This window comes from Bombina bombina, chromosome 6, assembly GCF_027579735.1.
Source record: "Bombina bombina isolate aBomBom1 chromosome 6, aBomBom1.pri, whole genome shotgun sequence".
Lineage (NCBI taxonomy): Eukaryota > Metazoa > Chordata > Amphibia > Anura > Bombinatoridae > Bombina > Bombina bombina.
This window is the reverse complement of record NC_069504.1, coordinates 346,238,359-346,255,559: the sequence shown is the minus strand read 5'-3', so window position 1 is coordinate 346,255,559 and position 17,201 is coordinate 346,238,359. Positions and strand designations below refer to the sequence as shown.

Below are 17,201 nucleotides of genomic sequence, written 5' to 3'. Positions count from 1 at the left end.
TGAATGCATCTGTATGTGAGCAAGATGGGTGTATATATATATATATATATATATATATACATACACGGTCACTGGATGTTACCCATGGCTGGCAGCCGTAAATCCTGGGATAGCCAAAAAAGCAGGCAGACACGGGATTTCCTCAATCGCCTTTATTCAGCAATGAAAGGCTAGTATCCAAACGTTTCGGCTATCGCAGGAGCCTTTCTCATTTGAAGCCAAACAGTCTGTGTCTGCCTGCTTTTTTGGATATCTCAGGATTTACGGCTGCCAGCCGTAGGTAACATCCAGTGACTGTGTATACATATTTTCTGCAGAGCACCAGGTGATTGAACTGTTGGAGTGTGCCGTGTGCCTGCATCTATATATATATATATATATATATATATATATATATATATATATATATATATAAAAAAACAGCAGTGTGTGCGCACTCTCACCAAAAGAGCAACAGCTGCCATGGTGCTCTTAGAATAAGAAGTCCAAAGAGAGAATAAAGCACTCGCTGGTCTTCAGTCAACAAACTAACAAATGTAATATTAATGTGACGTTTTGGGGTGAACAAGCCCCTTCCTCTGACAAGGGGCTTGTTCACCCCGAAACTTCCCATTAATTATACATTTGTTAGTTTGTTGACTGAAGACCAGCGAGTGCTTTATTCTCTCTTTGGACTATATATATATATATATATATATATATATATATATATATATATATACACACACAGTATATAATATATGTAATATTCAGTATTATTCAGTATTTATTCAGTATTTTTCCAGTACAGAAATGGTGTTATAATTTAAATTGTGAAAACAATGACAAACATGAATGACGACATTGAGATCAACCCTTCAGAAGCTCTTCTTATTGATTGGAGTAGCATTGAAATTGAACAACTGTGTATGTGATCTTGGTTATGTTTGAGCTTGTGATAAATGTACTTGTGACATGTATGTGCTGGGTGCTGTTGTGTGTGCAGCCTGAGGTCTGTACCTTTAAAAAACATTGATTTTTTTTTATTGAAAAAATTTACCAATGAGATTATACTTACTCTAAGGCTTGTAGAATAGGTCAATGCCTATTATGGGCCAGATTACAAGTGGTGTGCTAACATTTGGCTTGCACGTCAACTATGCTAAAAGTAAACGTGGGTTAGCGCATATATTACAAGTTGAAAGTAAAAAGTATCATGACTACATTAACTTCTTCTCCCTCACTTCAATGAAGTGCGCTGATAAAAAGAAAAAGCACAATAAACTGAGACCAACTACCACTAGATGATTATTTTCTTCTAAGTTAAGAACATTGGAATGTTAAATATCTATATTAAAAACACAGTTAAACACATTCTAATATTTAAAATAAATTTAAAAAATGATTTATCATGTTTAAAGGTATTTGAGTAGGAAGGGCTTCAAAGTGAACATATACTGTATGTATATATATATATATATATATATATATATATATATATATATATATATATATATATATATATATATATATATATATATATATATATATATATATTTGTATACATGTGTAAATATGTATAAATATCTGCAGGGCCGTTTCTAGGGGCGGGTGGGCCGGGGCGCATTAGGGAGCAGTGGGGAACACTTTAAAATATTTTTTTTTTTTAAATGTGTTAAAGTGGCAGTGCTTGCTTGATAAACCACTGGTATAGCAAAGGTTAAAATACACAGATCACAAGCATATACATTTTTGAAAGGAAGCTGTTATGTTAATTGGCTGCATTGGATGTCAATCATACTAATGGAGCAACAAGATCACAAAGGGGGCGTGTTAAGACCGGTTAAAGGATTACTTTCTGTTATAATTTTTAAGCTAAACAACTAACATATTAAAGTTAAAAAACATTAATTAAAACCTACTGACCTATATTTTCTCCAAAACGAAGTTTCATAACGTTCTAAAAGTTATATCTTTTATTCGCCGATGATGTCACGTTATCCTGCCCACTATTTTCAGCACTGAGTGTTCAAAATAATTAAACCAATAACTTTGTGTTTAAAGCGCCATTTTGAAACCTAGGTATTGTAAACGGATTGGTACAGAGCAAAGGATACCCACGGAGTGGGTTTGGAAAACAATTAAATTTGCAGACAAGATTTCTGATATACAGTAGAGATATGTTAATGAAATGTTATTGATAAAAAGAGTATTTGGGGTAGTTAGTTAGTAACAGGCATAGAAAATATTTACTTACAGTGGCCCTTTAACTACTTAGAGCTAAAACTGAAAGTAAAAAGGAGATGAATCACCCTGAGGAAAGTAGGACACTATCTCACTTATCTCTGTCACTAAAGAGGTGATGCTTTATGTATATTATTCATTTGATATGTACAGTACATATTTTTTCGTTTTACTGAGCTAAATTAAAAAGGTGCTTTATAAAAATTGGGTTTCCACATACTAAGGAACAGGTTTTCTGTTAAGGACTGTTGAATTAAAAAAAAAATCTTTTTGACATTATGCCTTTTTTATGTGTATTTATTTACTTATTGTTTACAAATGTTTAATAATGATGGGTGTGTGTATGCGTCATTTACTCCATAATAACAAAACTCACATGTGAGTGCTTGTTTCTGCTATTACTGCCTGTGTGTGTGTGTGTCTAGCTATCCCTGCCTGTGTGTGTGTATCTGCCTATTACTGCCTGAGTGTGTGTGTATGCCTATCTATCCATGCCTGTGTGTGCATGTCTCTCTCTATTACTGCCTGTGTGTGTGCATGTCTCTGTCTATTACTGCTTGTGTGTGCATGCCTCTGTCTATTACTGCTTGTGTGTGCATGTATATGCCTATTACTGCCTGAGTGTGTGTGTATGCCTATCTATCCCTGCCTGTGTATGCATGTCTCTGTCTATTACTGCCTGTGTGTGCATGTCTCTGTCTATTACTGCCGGTGTGTGCATGTCTCTGTCTATTACTGCTTGTGTGTGCATGTCTCTGTCTATTACTGCCTGTGTGTGCATGTCTCTGTCTATTACTGCCTTTGTGTGAATGTCTTTGTCTATTACTGTCTGTGTGTGCATGGCTCTGTCTATTACTGCCTGTGAGTGCACGTCTCTGTCTGTTACTGCCTGTGTTTGCATATCTCTGTCTATTACTGCCTGTGTGTGCATGTCTCTGCCTATTGCTGCCTGTGTGTGAATGCCTGTCTATTACTGTCTGTGTTAATGTCTGTCTATTGCCTGTGAGTGCTTGTCTCTGTCTATTACTGTCTGTGTGTGCACGTCTCTGTCTATTACTTACTGTCTGTGTGTGCACAGCTCTGTCTATTACTGCCTGTGAATGCATGTCTCTGTCTATTACTGTCTGTGAGTGCATGTCTCTGTCTATTACTGTCTGTGAGTGCATGTCTCAGTCTATTACTGTCTGTGAGTGCATGTCTCTGTCTATTACTGTCTGTGTGTGCATGTCTCTGTCTATTACTGCTGGTGTGTATAGTATATTTGAAAAATAAACAGCTATTAAAGTTCTTTATCAAATTATTTATGTGCAAAAGTCTCATAAACTTTAATAGTGAATTTTGTAAAAAGAAAATTGTTATATCTTTTCTAAATAATTGTAATAGACCCCATGAATATGTTACAAATACACCAAGTGATATATTGCAATCCCTTAGAAAATCTTACCTGATTACTTTTTTGCAAAGTTCAACTTTAAAGTCTATTGGAAGTTTTGTAGATACATTTTGAATAAGAATTTAAAGGGATTGATATGCATTAAACAAATAAATATGCACAGCTATAAGAAAAGTATAAATATAATGGCAATTAGTAAAAGATATAAAGATATTTTTAGATATCAATATATTTGGAAAAAACATTGTAGTAGAAAAAGGACATATTTAAAGGGATAGGAAAGTCAAATGTAAACTTTCATAATTGAGGATACACCTAAAAAATTTAAGACAATTCTAATATTCTTGTTCTCTTGGTATCCATTGTTGAAAAGCATATGTACATATCCTTAGCAGCACCAATGCACTACTAGGAGCTAACTGGTGGTTGGCCACAACACACATTTGTCTCTTGCCATTTGCTCGCCAGGTGTGTTCAGCTAGGTCCCAGTAGTGCACTGCTGCTTTGGAGCTGACCTCTAAATGACAGAGTGACATGCAAGGTCTAGGAGGGGGACTTTAGAATTTGTGAGGGGGGCGCATTTTGGAATTTTGCCCTGGGAGCCAGATTCTCTAGAAACGGCCCTGAATACCTGTATATGTATGTATATACATATTTACACATGTAAACACATAAATACACATGTATATAAATACACACATATACACATATTTAGACATATTTGTATACATAATAGCCCTTCACAGTCAAATATCCCTTTTAACCCTTAAAAAATATTTTTATTAATATTGAAATTCAATATTTATTTTTTTATCAGAATATGTATATATGAGTGTAATATTTTGTTATAAAGCATTTATGTTTTGTTTGGTGCAACAATTTGTTTTTTAAAACCTCACACTGTGACATCTATTTATCAAGCCGTCAACTGACTTGCATTCGACAGCACCAATACACTTGCCTAAGATCGCCTAACATCGCTGCCGCGGACCTGAATACGTTCTCCAAAATTATCAAAAAAGCTGTCAAAAAGCCGCGCACTAAGTACGGTGCGATGAGCAGCAGACTGTTGTTAACTAACAGTCATCGATCTCGCTGCTCTTCGGCTTTTTTACTTGGTACCCTGTCACTAAACACCCACACTATACTATACTGTTTACCCCCTAAACCGCTGCTCCCGGACCCCTCTGCAACTCTAATAAATGTATTAACCCCTAAACCGCCTCTCCCGGACCCCGCCGCAACTAAATAAACTTATTAACCCCTAAACCGCCGCTCCCGGAGCCCACGCCACCTACATTATAATTATTAACCACTAATCTGCCGCCCCTACACCATCGCCACCTACATTATATTTATTAACCCCTAATCTGCCCCCCTACACCGCCGCCACCTACCTACATTTATCAACCCCTAATCTGCTGCCCCCAATGTCGCCGCCACTATATTAAATTTATTAACCCCTAAACCTAAGTCTAACCCTAACCCTAACAACCCCTAACTTAAATATAATTTAAATAAATCTAAATAAATATTACTATCATTAAATCAATTATTCCTATTTAAAACTAAATACCTGTAAAATAAACCCTAAGATAGCTACAATATAACTAATAGTTACATTGTAACTATCTTAGGCCTAGATTTCGAGTTTGGCTTTAGCCGTGAAAACCAGCGTTAGAGGCTCCTAACGCCGGTTTTAGGCTACCTCCGGTATTTGGAGTCACTCAAAAAAGGGTCTAACGCTCACTTTTCAGCCGCAACTTTTCCATACCACAGATCCCCTTACGTAAATTGCGTATCCTATCTTTTCAATGGGATTTTTCTAACTCCGGTATTTAGAGTCGTGTCTGAAGTGAGCGTTAGAAATCTAACGACAAAACTCCAGCCGCAGGAAAAAAGTCAGTAGTTAAAAGCTTTCTGGGCTAACGCCGGTTCATAAAGCTCTTAACTACTGTACTCTAAAGTACACTAACACCCATAAACTACCTAAGTACCCCTAAACCGAGGTCCCCCCACATCGCCCCCACTCGATTAAATTTTTTTAACCCCTAATCTGCCGACCTCCACCTACGTTATAGCTATGTACCCCTAATCTGCTGCCCCTAACACCGCCGACCCCTATATTATATTTATTAACCCCTAATCTGCCCCCCACAACGTCGCCTCCACCTGCCTACACTTATTAACCCCTAATCTGCCGAGCGGACCACACCGCTATCATAATAAAGTTATTAACCCCTAATCCGCCTCACTAACCCTATAATAAATAGTATTAACCCCTAATCTGACCTCCCTAACATCGCCGACACCTAACTTCAAACATTAACCCCTAATCTGCCAACTGGAGCTCACCGCTATTCTAATAAATGTATTAACCCCTAAAGCTAAGTCTAACCCTAACACTAACACCCCCCTAATTTAAATATAATTTAAATCTAACTAAATAAATTAACTCTTATTAAATAAATTATTCCTATTTAAAGCTAAATACTTACCTGTAAAATAAATCCTAATATAGCTACAATATAAATTATAATTATATTATAGCTATTTTAGGATTAATATTTATTTTACAGGTAACTTTGTATTTATTTTAACCAGGTATAATAGCTATTAAATAGTTAAGAACTATTTAATAGCTAAAATAGTTAAATTAATTACAAAATTACCTGTAAAATAAATCCTAACCTAAGTTACAATTAAACCTAACACTATACTATCATTAAATTAATTAAATAAAATACCTACAATTACCTACAATTAAACCTAACACGACACTATCAATACATTAATTAAATACAATACCTAAAAATAACTACAATGAAATAAACTAACTAAAGTACAAAAAATAAGAAAGAACTAAGTTACAAAAAATAATAAAATATTTACAAACATAAGAAAAATCTTACAACAATTTTAAACTAATTACACCTACTCTAAGCCCCCTAATAAAATAACAAAGCCCCCCAAAATAAAAAATGCCCTACCCTATTCTAAATTAATAAAGTTCAAAGCTCTTTTACCTTACCAGCCCTGAGCAGGGCCCTTTGCGGGGCATGCCCCAAAGAATTCAGCTCTTTTGCCTGTAAAAAAAACCATACAATATCCCCCCCAACATTACAACCCACCCCCTACATACCCCTAATCTAACCCAAACCCCCCTTAAATAAACCTAACACTAAGCCCCTGAAGATCTCCCTACCTTGTCTTCACCTCACCGGGTTCAGCAATTGGTCCAGAAGAGGGTCCGAAGTCTTGATCCAAGCGGAGCAAGAAGAGGTCCTCCATCCGGTAGAAGTCTTCATCCAAGCGGGGCAGAAGAGGTCTTCCATCCGATTGAAGTCTTCATCCAAGCGGGATCTTCTATAGTCATCCATCCGGAGCGGAGCGGCAGCATCCTGAAGACCTCCGACGCGGAACATCCATCCTGGCCGACGACTGAACGATGAATGACGGTTCCTTTAAATGACGTCATCCAAGATGGCGTCCCTCGAATTCCGATTGGCTGATAGGATTCTATCAGCCAATCGGAATTAGGGTAGGAATATTCTGATTGGCTGATTCCATCAGCCAATCAGAATATTCCTACCTTAATTCCGATTGGCTGATAGAATCCTATCAGCCAATCGGAATTTGAGGGAGGGGGGTATTGTATGTTTTTTTTTACAGGCAAAAGAGCTGAACTTCTTGGGGCATGCCCCGCAAAGGGCCCTGTTCAGGGCTGGTAAGGTAAAAGAGCTTTGAACTTTAGTAATCTAGAATAGGGTAGGGCATTTTTTTATTTTGGGGGGCTTTGTTATTTTATTAGGGGGCTTAGAGTAGGTGTAATTAGTTTAAAATTGTTGTAATATTTTTCTTATGTTTGTAAATATTTTATTATTTTTTGTAACTTAGTTCTTTTTTATTTTTTGTACTTTAGTTAGTTTTTTTCATTGTAGTTATTTGTTGGTATTGTATTTAATTAATTTATTGATAGTGTAGTGTTAGGTTTAATTGTAGGTAATTGTAGGTATTTTATTAAATTAATTTATTGATAGTGTAGTGTTAGGTTTAATTGTAACTTAGGTTAGGATTTATTTTACAGGTAAATATGTGATTATTTTAACGATTTTAGCTATTAAATAGTTCTTAACTATTTAATAGCTATTGTACCTGGTTAAAATAAATACAAAGTTACCTGTAAAATAAATATTAATCCTAAAATAGCTATAATATAATTATAATTTATATTGTAGCTATATTAGGATTTATTTTACAGGTAAGTATTTAGCTTTAAATAGGAATAATTTATTTAATAAGAGTTAATTAATTTCGTTAGATAAAAATTATATTTAACTTAGGAAGGTGTTAGTGTTAGGGTTAGACTTAGCTTTAGGGGTTAATACATTTATTAGAATAGCGGTGAGCTCAAGTCGGCAGATTAGGGGTTAATAATTGAAGTTAGGTGTCGGCGATGTTAGGGAGGGCAGATTAGGGGTTAATACTATTTATTATAGGGTTAGTGAGGCGGATTAGGGGTTAATAACTTTATAATAATAGCGGTGCGGTCCGCTCGGCAGATTAGGGGTTAATAAGTGTAGGCAGGTGGAGGCGACGTTGTGGGGGGCAGATTAGGGGTTAATAAATATAATATAGGGGTCGGCGATGTTAGGGCAGCAGATTAGGGGTACATAGGGATAATGTAAATAGCGGCGGTTTACGAAGCGGCAGATTAGGGGTTAATAATAATATGCAGGGGTCAGCGATAGCGGGGTGGCAGATTAGGGGTTAATAAGTGTAAGGTTAGGGGTGTTTAGACTCGGGGTACATGTTAGAGTGTTAGGTGCAGACGTAGGAAGTGTTTCCCCATAGCAAACAATGGGGCTGCGTTAGGAGCTGAACGCGGCTTTTTTGCAGGTGTTAGGTTTTTTTTCAGCTCAAACAGCCCCATTGTTTTCTATGGGGGAATCGTGCACGAGCACGTTTTTGAGGCTGGCCGCTTGCGTAAGCAACTCTGGTATCGAGAGTTGAAGCTGCGTTAAATATGCTCTACGCTCCTTTTTTGGAGCCTAACGCAGCCTTTATTTGGACTCTCAATACCAGAGTTATTTTTATGGTGCGGCCAGAAAAAAGCCAGCGTTAGCTTTTCGGGTCGTTACCGACAAAACTCTAAATATAGCCGTTAGGGTTTATTTTTATTTCACAGGCAACTTTGTATTTATTTTAACTAGGTAGAATAGTTACTAAATAGTAACTATTTAATAACCTCCTAGTTAAAATAAATACAAATATACCTGTAAAATAAAACCTAGCCTAATTACATCTAGCACTACACTATAATTAAATAAATTCCTTTAACTAAATACAATTAAATACAATTAAATAAAATGATCTAAAGTAAAAAACAAACAAACAAACACTAAATTACAGAAAATAATAAACAAAGTACAAGATTTTTAAACTAATTACACCTAATCTAATCCCCCTAACAAAATAAAGACGCTCCCCCAAAATAAAAAAAAGCCCTACCCTACACTAAATTACAAATAGCCCTTAAAAGGGCCTTTGTGGGGCATTGCCCTAAAGTAATCGGCTCTTTTACCTGTAAAAAAAAAATGACAACCCCCCCCAACATTAAAACCCACCACCCACACAATCAACCCTACTCTAAAACCCACCCAATCCCCCCTTAAAAAAACCTAACACTAACCCCTTGAAGATCACCCTACCTTGAGAAGTCTTCACCCAACCGGGCCGAAGTCCTCAACAAAGCCGTTGGTTTCTCCAGACGGGCAGAAGTGGTCCTCCAGATGGACAGAAGTGGTCCTCCAGACAGACAGAAGTCTTCATCCAGGCGGCATCTTCTATCTTCATCCATCCGGCACGGAGCGACTCCATCTTTAAGACATCCGACGCGGAGCATCCTCTTCTTTTGATGGCGTCCCTTCAATTCCGATTGGCTGATAGAATTCTATCAGCCAATCGGAATTAAGGTAGAAAAAATCCTTTTGGCTGATTGGATCAGCCAATAGGATTGAAGTTCAATCCTATTGGCTGATTGGATCAGCCAATAGGATTGAGCTCGCATTCTATTGGCTGTTCCAATCAGCCAATAGAATGCAAGCTCAATCCTATTGGCTGATTGCATCAGCCAATAGGATTTTTCCTACCTTAATTCCGATTGGCTGATAGAATTCTATCAGCCAATTGGAATTGAAGGGACGCCATCTTGGATGATGTCATTTAAAGGAACCTTCATTCTTCAGTCGCCCTTCGAAAGAAGAGGATGCTCCATGTCGGATGTCTTGAAGATGGACCTGCTCCACGCCGGATGGATGAAGATAGAAGATGCCACCTGGATGAAGACTTCTGCCCGTCTGGGGACCACTTCTGCCCATCTGGAGGACCACTTCTGCCAGCTTTGTTGAGGACTTCGGCCCGGTTGGGTGAAGACATCTCAAGGTAGGGTGATCTTCAAGGGGTTAGTGTTAGGTTTTTTTAAGGGGGGATTGGGTGGGTTTTAGAGTAGGGTTGGTTGTGTGGGTGGTGGGTTTTAATGTTGGGGAGGCTTGTAATTTTTTTTTACAGGTAAAAGAGCTGATAACTTTGGGGATTAGGTGGAATTAGTTTAAAAATCTTATACTTTGTTTATTATTTTCTGTAATTTAGTGTTTGGTTTTTTTTTGTACTTTAGATAATTTTTTTAATTGTATTTAGTTTAGGGAATTTATTTAATAATAGTGTAGTGTTAGGTGTAGTTGTAACTTAGGTTAGGTTTTATTTTACAGGTATATTTGTATTTATTTTAACTAGGAAGTTATTAAATAGTTAATAACTTTTTAATAACTATTCTATCTAGTTAAAATAAATACAAAGTTGCCTGTAAAATAAAAATAAACCCTAAGATAGCTACAATGTAACTATTAGTTATATTGTAGCTATCTTAGGGTTTATTTTACAGGTATGTATTTAGTTTTAAATAGGAATAATTTATTTAATGATAGGAATATTTATTTAGATTATTTAAGTTATATTTAAGTTAGGGGGTGTTAGGGTTAGGGTTAGACTTAGGTTTAGGGGTTAATAAATTTAATATAGTGGTAGCGATGTTGGGGCGGCAGATTAGGGGTTAATAAATGTAGGTAGGTGGGGGGCTTGCGGCGGTGTAGGAGGGGCAGATTAGGGGTTAATAAATATAATGTAGGTGGCGGCGGTGTAGGGGGCGGCAGATTAGGGGTTAATAAGTATAATGTAGGTGACGGTGGGCTCCGGGAGTGACAGTTTAGGGGTTAATAAGTTTATTTAGTTGCGGCAGGGTCTGGGAACGGCGGGATAGGGGTTAATAACTTTTATTTAGGTGGTGACGGTGTAGGGACGGCAGATTAGGGGTTAATAAGTATAATGTAGGTGGCGGCGGTGTAGGGGGGGCCAGATTAGGGGTGTTTAGACTCGGGGTACATGTTAGGGTGTTAGGTGTAAATGTTCCCATAGGAATCAATGGGATATCGGGGAGCATCGAACATAAGCTTTCGCTGCTTTCAGACTCCCATTGACTCCTATGGCATCCGCCGCCTCCAGGGCGGCGGATTGAAAACAAGGTACGCTGGGCCGGAATAGTGGCAAGCGTACCTGGTAGTTATTTGATAACTAACAAAAGTAGTCAGATTGTGCCGAACTTGCATTCGGAACATCTGTAATGACGTAAGCATCTATCTGTGTCGGACTGAGTCCGGGGGATCGTATGTTACGTCAAAAATTTCTACTTTTGCCGGTCTGTAGGGTTTGATAACTAAGGCGAATCAGGCTCGCCACAAATACGCTGCGGAATTCCAGCGTATTTGCGGTTGACAGCTTGATAAATAGATGCCTATATGTTAGGCCTTCAGGTACGCTAATCCGTTGAGCACAAATTTTGTTTGCGCTCAAGTGCAACCATTTACTTTCAACTTGTAATACGTATGCTTAATAGCATGGCTCCCAATATTGCTTATTGCATCCTTCGCTAACAATAGCGTGCCACTTGTAATCTAGCCCTACATATTTTAAAGAATGACTTAGTCTTTCCTGAAGTATAATGAGCTCAAAAAAAGATATATATATATAAAAAATAAAAAAAATAGAACTTTTGATATGAGCAAGAAGTTTCAATTTTAATATAGGACAAGAAGTAGAAAAGCTTTGTCATAACTCAACATAGAACTAAGAACTTTGGAAACTAACATTTCTTTGGAAGAATATGGCATGCAGTCTTCATTAAAGTATGTGTATGGATTACACTGAAGTCTTGTTGATGTCTATAGTTGAGGTACTCGTTTAGTTTCTGTCACTCAGATAGAAGAGACTACTTTTGTTGACTATGCTCTCAAGCTGTATGAAATCATTTTAACCTTTGACTAATAGATTTCAATATACAGAGCTCATGACTTTGCAGAATTTCAATCCATGTATCTGTCTTTCTCTGCTACTTGAAGCAAGAAAGAAATGTCTTCAGATATCTCAATAGATCATATGATCAAATAAAGACTTGATAAAGGGGAGAAAAATTAAGGGAATGGCCATGCCAAAAGTTTATTTTATGAATGCTCAAACTGACCTCAGCACCAAAAAAAACCATTCCCATACATAAGTATATACAGCATTAGTCTTCCCTTGCCTTGAGGAGGGTAGAAATAAATGCTTCAGACAGGTCTGTTTTCGTCAGTTAATATAACTAATAGACATGTGCATGGCGAAAAAATTTGTTTCGGTTCGTTTCTGATTTTTTCGAATTTCGGTTCGGAGCATTAGAATTCGGAAAAATTGTAATCAATTCGGTTCGGATTTGTTTCGGATTCATTCGGATTCAAATAAATTCGGCTGGATTCAGTTCAATTCGGTTCGGTTCGGAAATTCGGAATTTCGGTAAGTGTTAGGTGGGATTAGACTAGTATTATGTACTGTACATTAGGTGTAACCCATAGCAGAGTGATATAACCTAATATACTGTACAATACTAGTGTAATCCATGGCCATCCAAATCTACCGAATAAATCCGAATAAATCCAAATAAATCCAAAGTAATTTGGATTTATTCGGTAGATTCGGCACTATTTTAATTCGGAGATTCGGTTCGATCCGAATCTCCGAATTTTCAGAATTTCCGAATCGAACCGAACCGAATCGCACATGTCTAATAACTAAGCCTTGAATATTTGGAAGAACAGTATATTTGGATGAGGGTACAGATTTAGGCCTTGATGCAGAAGAACCTTTCTTTAATAACATCTTTATGGATCAACTCTCTGAAAATTCATCAGAACGGAATAGCCGTCTGGAAAAAATCCCATAACATCTGTCTTGCTCCACTTTATTTTTTATAGATTTAAGAATGGAGGAGAGATTTTACCCAACAGAAACTGATGCTAAAGGCATCAGTTTCTCTAGACATCTGATGAACTTGCATGACCCATTTGTAGGCTACTTGTAGTAAATGAGGCTCCCTTCCTTTTTTCTTCCCTATTTCTTTTTCTTCTGCGTCCCTTTCTATATCATGCAGCATTAACAGTAAAAAAAAGTTATTTTAAAATATTGTTTCTGGTCACTTTGAAGTGACTGCCATGCTCTGCCCATCTGGGCTGCATCTATGCACTCTGCTGAATAGCATGGACAGTTTGTTGAATCCAACTAGTGAGTCTTTTGTAACTAGTGAAGCCTTTACTGCAGCACAGATCATAATGTCATCAGTGGGCAGAGCTTGGCAGCCATTTTAAAATATTTTTTTTACTGTTACAGTTGCAGAATAAAAAAAGGGTGCAGGAGGTGACATCACCGCGTAACTTTATTAACAATTTGTCAATACAAAGTATAGGGAAAAGGGGCATGTTGCGTAGAAGCCTGTATCTCACGCATCTAAGCAGCTACAGACCCCCAAGACCCACTATTGGAAAGGTAATCACCTAAACTTTCAAATGGTGTAAGTCTTGGGGATCTGGGAAAAAAAATTAAAACATTTTTTTTCACAAAATGAAAAAATACATTAAATCAGCTTAGCACCCACGTGAGAAAGTGCTTAGCACTCAAAGGGTTAATTTAAAGTAAGACTTTAAGATGAGTAAGGTGTAGAATGTCCCTTTAAATGCCTCATCCTAGAAATCAGTTCAAATTCATTTAATCTGAGACTGGATGACATTTTTCTCTCACTTTTGAACTCTGTAATCATTAGAATTTTGACATTATCCAGTCTCAGTAAGGTTAATAGGTTAGGAGGGTATTGTAATGGTGCATTGAAACAAATAGGGGAATAACATTTAATGAAACATTTTTAGAATGGTTTCAAAGTCAAAAAATGATTGTACTAACATACGGCTAGATGACAAGTGTTACGGTACAGCTTTTAACGCTGAAAAAATGGCCATTCCAGCGTAATGGCCAGGAACGCATATTACAAGTTGTGTCGGTATAGCAATACCACAAGCATTTTAGCCTGTAACACAACGTCCATTCTGCACTAAAAAAAATGAAGTTTTTGTGTGGGATTTTCATACACTGGTATTACAGGTTGTGCGGTCCAGTTAAAATGCTTGTGTTACAGCCTATACCGACACGATCTATTCCTCCATCTGAGACCAGTAGTTATTGATTTGTGTAACAAAAATGTTTCGCAAAACTCATAACTAAACTGTTCCAAAGTACACTAACACACATAAACTACCTATTAACCCCTAAACCACCACCCTCCCGCATCACAAACACTATATTAAACTTATTAACCCCTATTCCTCCGCTCCCTGACATTGCCGCCACTAAATAAAATGATTAACCCCTAAACCTTTGTGCTCCCACATCGCCACTACTAAATAAACCTATTAACCCCTAAACCCCAGCCCCCACATTGCAAAACACTAAATTAAACTATTAACCCCTAATCCTATTACCCCCCTAGCTTTAAATTAAAATTACAATATAACTATCTTAAAATAAATAAAAACTTACCTGTGAAATAAAAATAAACCTAACATTAAACTACAAATTAACCTAACATAACTAAAAAAAATACTACCAATTAAAAAACGAAATTACAAATTTAATAAAACCTAACACTACGAAAAAATCTAAAATTAAAAAAAATAATAAACACTAAATAACGAAAAATAAAAAACACTAAGCTTACAAAAAATAATAAACAAAATTATAAAAAATAAAAACAATTATACCTAATCTAATAGCCCTATAAAAAAAAAAAAAAAAAACAACCCCTAGCCTACAATTAACTACCAATAGCCCTTTAAAGGGCCTTTTGTAGGGCATTGGCAAAAGTTAAACAACTCTTTTACCTGTAAAATAAAGACAAAGTCCCTCCAACAGTAAAACCCACCACCCAACCAACCCCCAAAATAAAAAACCTAACTCTAAAAAAAACTAAGCTACCTATTGCCCCTAAAGGGGCATTTTTATGGGCATTCAGCTCTTTTACAACACACAAAAAAAAACGGAAAAAAAACAAACCTAACACTAACCCTATTAAATCTACTCACAGTTCCTGAAGTCCAGACATGCATCTTCTTCCAGGCTGTGAGAAGTCTTCATCCAGGCAGCGATACTTTCATCCATCTCGGGAACGTCTTCTATCTTCATCCCGGCAGCATGGAGCGGAGTTGTCCAGGACAACGAAGACATCAGTAGCTCTCATCCTATTGGCTGATTGAACAGCCAATAGGATTTCAGATGCTCTCATCCTATTGGCTGATTTGAATTTAAAGAATCAAATAAGCCAATAGGAATGCTAGGTATGCCATTTTGAAACGACTGCCTTGCATTCAACTTCAGTGTACGGCGGTGACCGTATGAAGAGGACGCTCCGTGCAGGATGGGATGGATAGCTCTGCTCTGTGCCGCTGGGATGAAGATCGAAGACGTCCCCAAGATGGATGAAGGTGTCGCCGCCTGGATGAAGACTTCTCGCTGCCTGGATGAAGATGGATGTCTTCAGGAACAATGAGTAGATATTCTGTGGTTAGTGTTATTTTTTTTGGGGGGGGGGGAATTTTTTTTTTTAGATTAGGGATGGGCACTTGGAAAAGAGCTGAATGCCCTTTTAAGGGCAATGCCCATACAAATTCCCCTTTTTAGAGTTTTTTTATTTTTATTTTTGGGGGTTGGTTGGGTGGTGGGTTTTACTGTTGGGGAGCCTTTGTATTTTTTTTACAGGTAAAAGAGCTGTTTAATTTAGGCCAATGCCATACAAAAGGCCCTTTTAAGGGATATTGGTAGTTTATAGTAGTTTAGGGGGTGTTTTTAATTTGGTGGGGCTTTTTTTATTTTTATAGGGCTATCAAATTAGGTGTAATTGTTTTTATTTTTGATAATTTCGTTTATTATTTTTTGTAAGCTTAGTGTTTTTTATTTTTCGTAATTTAGTGTTTATTATTTTTTGTAATTTTAGATTTTTGTAATAAAATTTTTGTAGTGTTAGGTTTTTTAAAATTTGTCATTTCGGTTTTTAATTGGTACTATTTTTTTCTTTTATTAGAATAGTTATGTTAGGTTAATTTATAGTTTAAAGGGACAGTCTACACCAGAATTGTTATTGTTTTAAAAGATAGATAATCCCTTGTTTACCCATTCCCTAGTTTTGCATAACCAACACAGTTATATTTATATATTTTTTACCTCTGTGATTATCTTGTATCTAAGCCTCTGCAGACTGCCCCTTTATTTCAGTTCTTTTGACAGACTTGCAGTTTAGCCAATCAGTGATAGCTCCTAGGTAACTTCACATGCACGAGCACAGTGTTATCTATATGAAAAACATGAACTAACACCCTCTAGTGGTGAAAAACCTGTTAAAATGCATTCTTAAGAGGCGGCCTTCAAGGTCTAAGAAATTAGCATATGAACCTCCTAGGTTAAGCTTTCAACTAAGAATACCAAGAGAACAAAGAAAAATTGGTGATAAAAGTAAATTCGAAAATTGTTTAAAATTGCATGCCCTATCTGAATCATGAAAGGTTTTTTTTGGACTAGACTGTCCCTTTAATGTTAGGTTTATTTTTATTTCACAGGTAAGTTTTTATTTATTTTAAGAGTTATATTGTAATTTTAATTTAAAGTTAGGGGGTGTTAGGATTAGAGGTTAATAGTTTAATTGAGTGTTTAGCGATGTGGGGGGGGCTGGCGGTTTAGGGATTAATAGGTTTATTTAGTAGCGGTGATGTGGGAGGCCGGAGGTTTAGGGGTTAATAGGTTTCTTTAGTAGCAGCGATGAGGGAGCCCGAAGGTTTAGGGGTTAATCATTTTATTTAGTGGCGGCAATGTCAGGGAGCGGCGGGAAAGGGGTTAATTATTTTATTTAGTGGCGGCGATGTCGGAGAATAGTGGATTAGGGGTTTATAGCTTTTATTAGTGTTGGCGATGTTGGGAGCGGCGGATTAGGTGTTAATAACTTTATTTAGGTATCGCGATGTCGGGGCGGCAGATTAGGGGTGTTTAGACTAGAGGTTTATGTTAGAGTGTTAGGTTTAAACGTAACTTTTTTTCCCCCATAGACATCAAAGGGGTTGCGTTACAGATATTTTTCATTACGCACTTATTATTATTATTATTATTATACTTTATTTATGAAGCA

At 36.8% G+C, this 17,201-nt stretch overlaps 1 protein-coding gene across 1 annotated transcript in view; it reads right to left on the bottom strand.

Moving 5' to 3' along the window:
• LOC128665066 (sodium-coupled monocarboxylate transporter 1-like) overlaps window positions 1-17,201 on the bottom strand; it is a 181,593-nt gene that overhangs the window by 32,746 nt on the left and 131,646 nt on the right. The gene's annotated exons all lie outside the window — the stretch shown is intronic.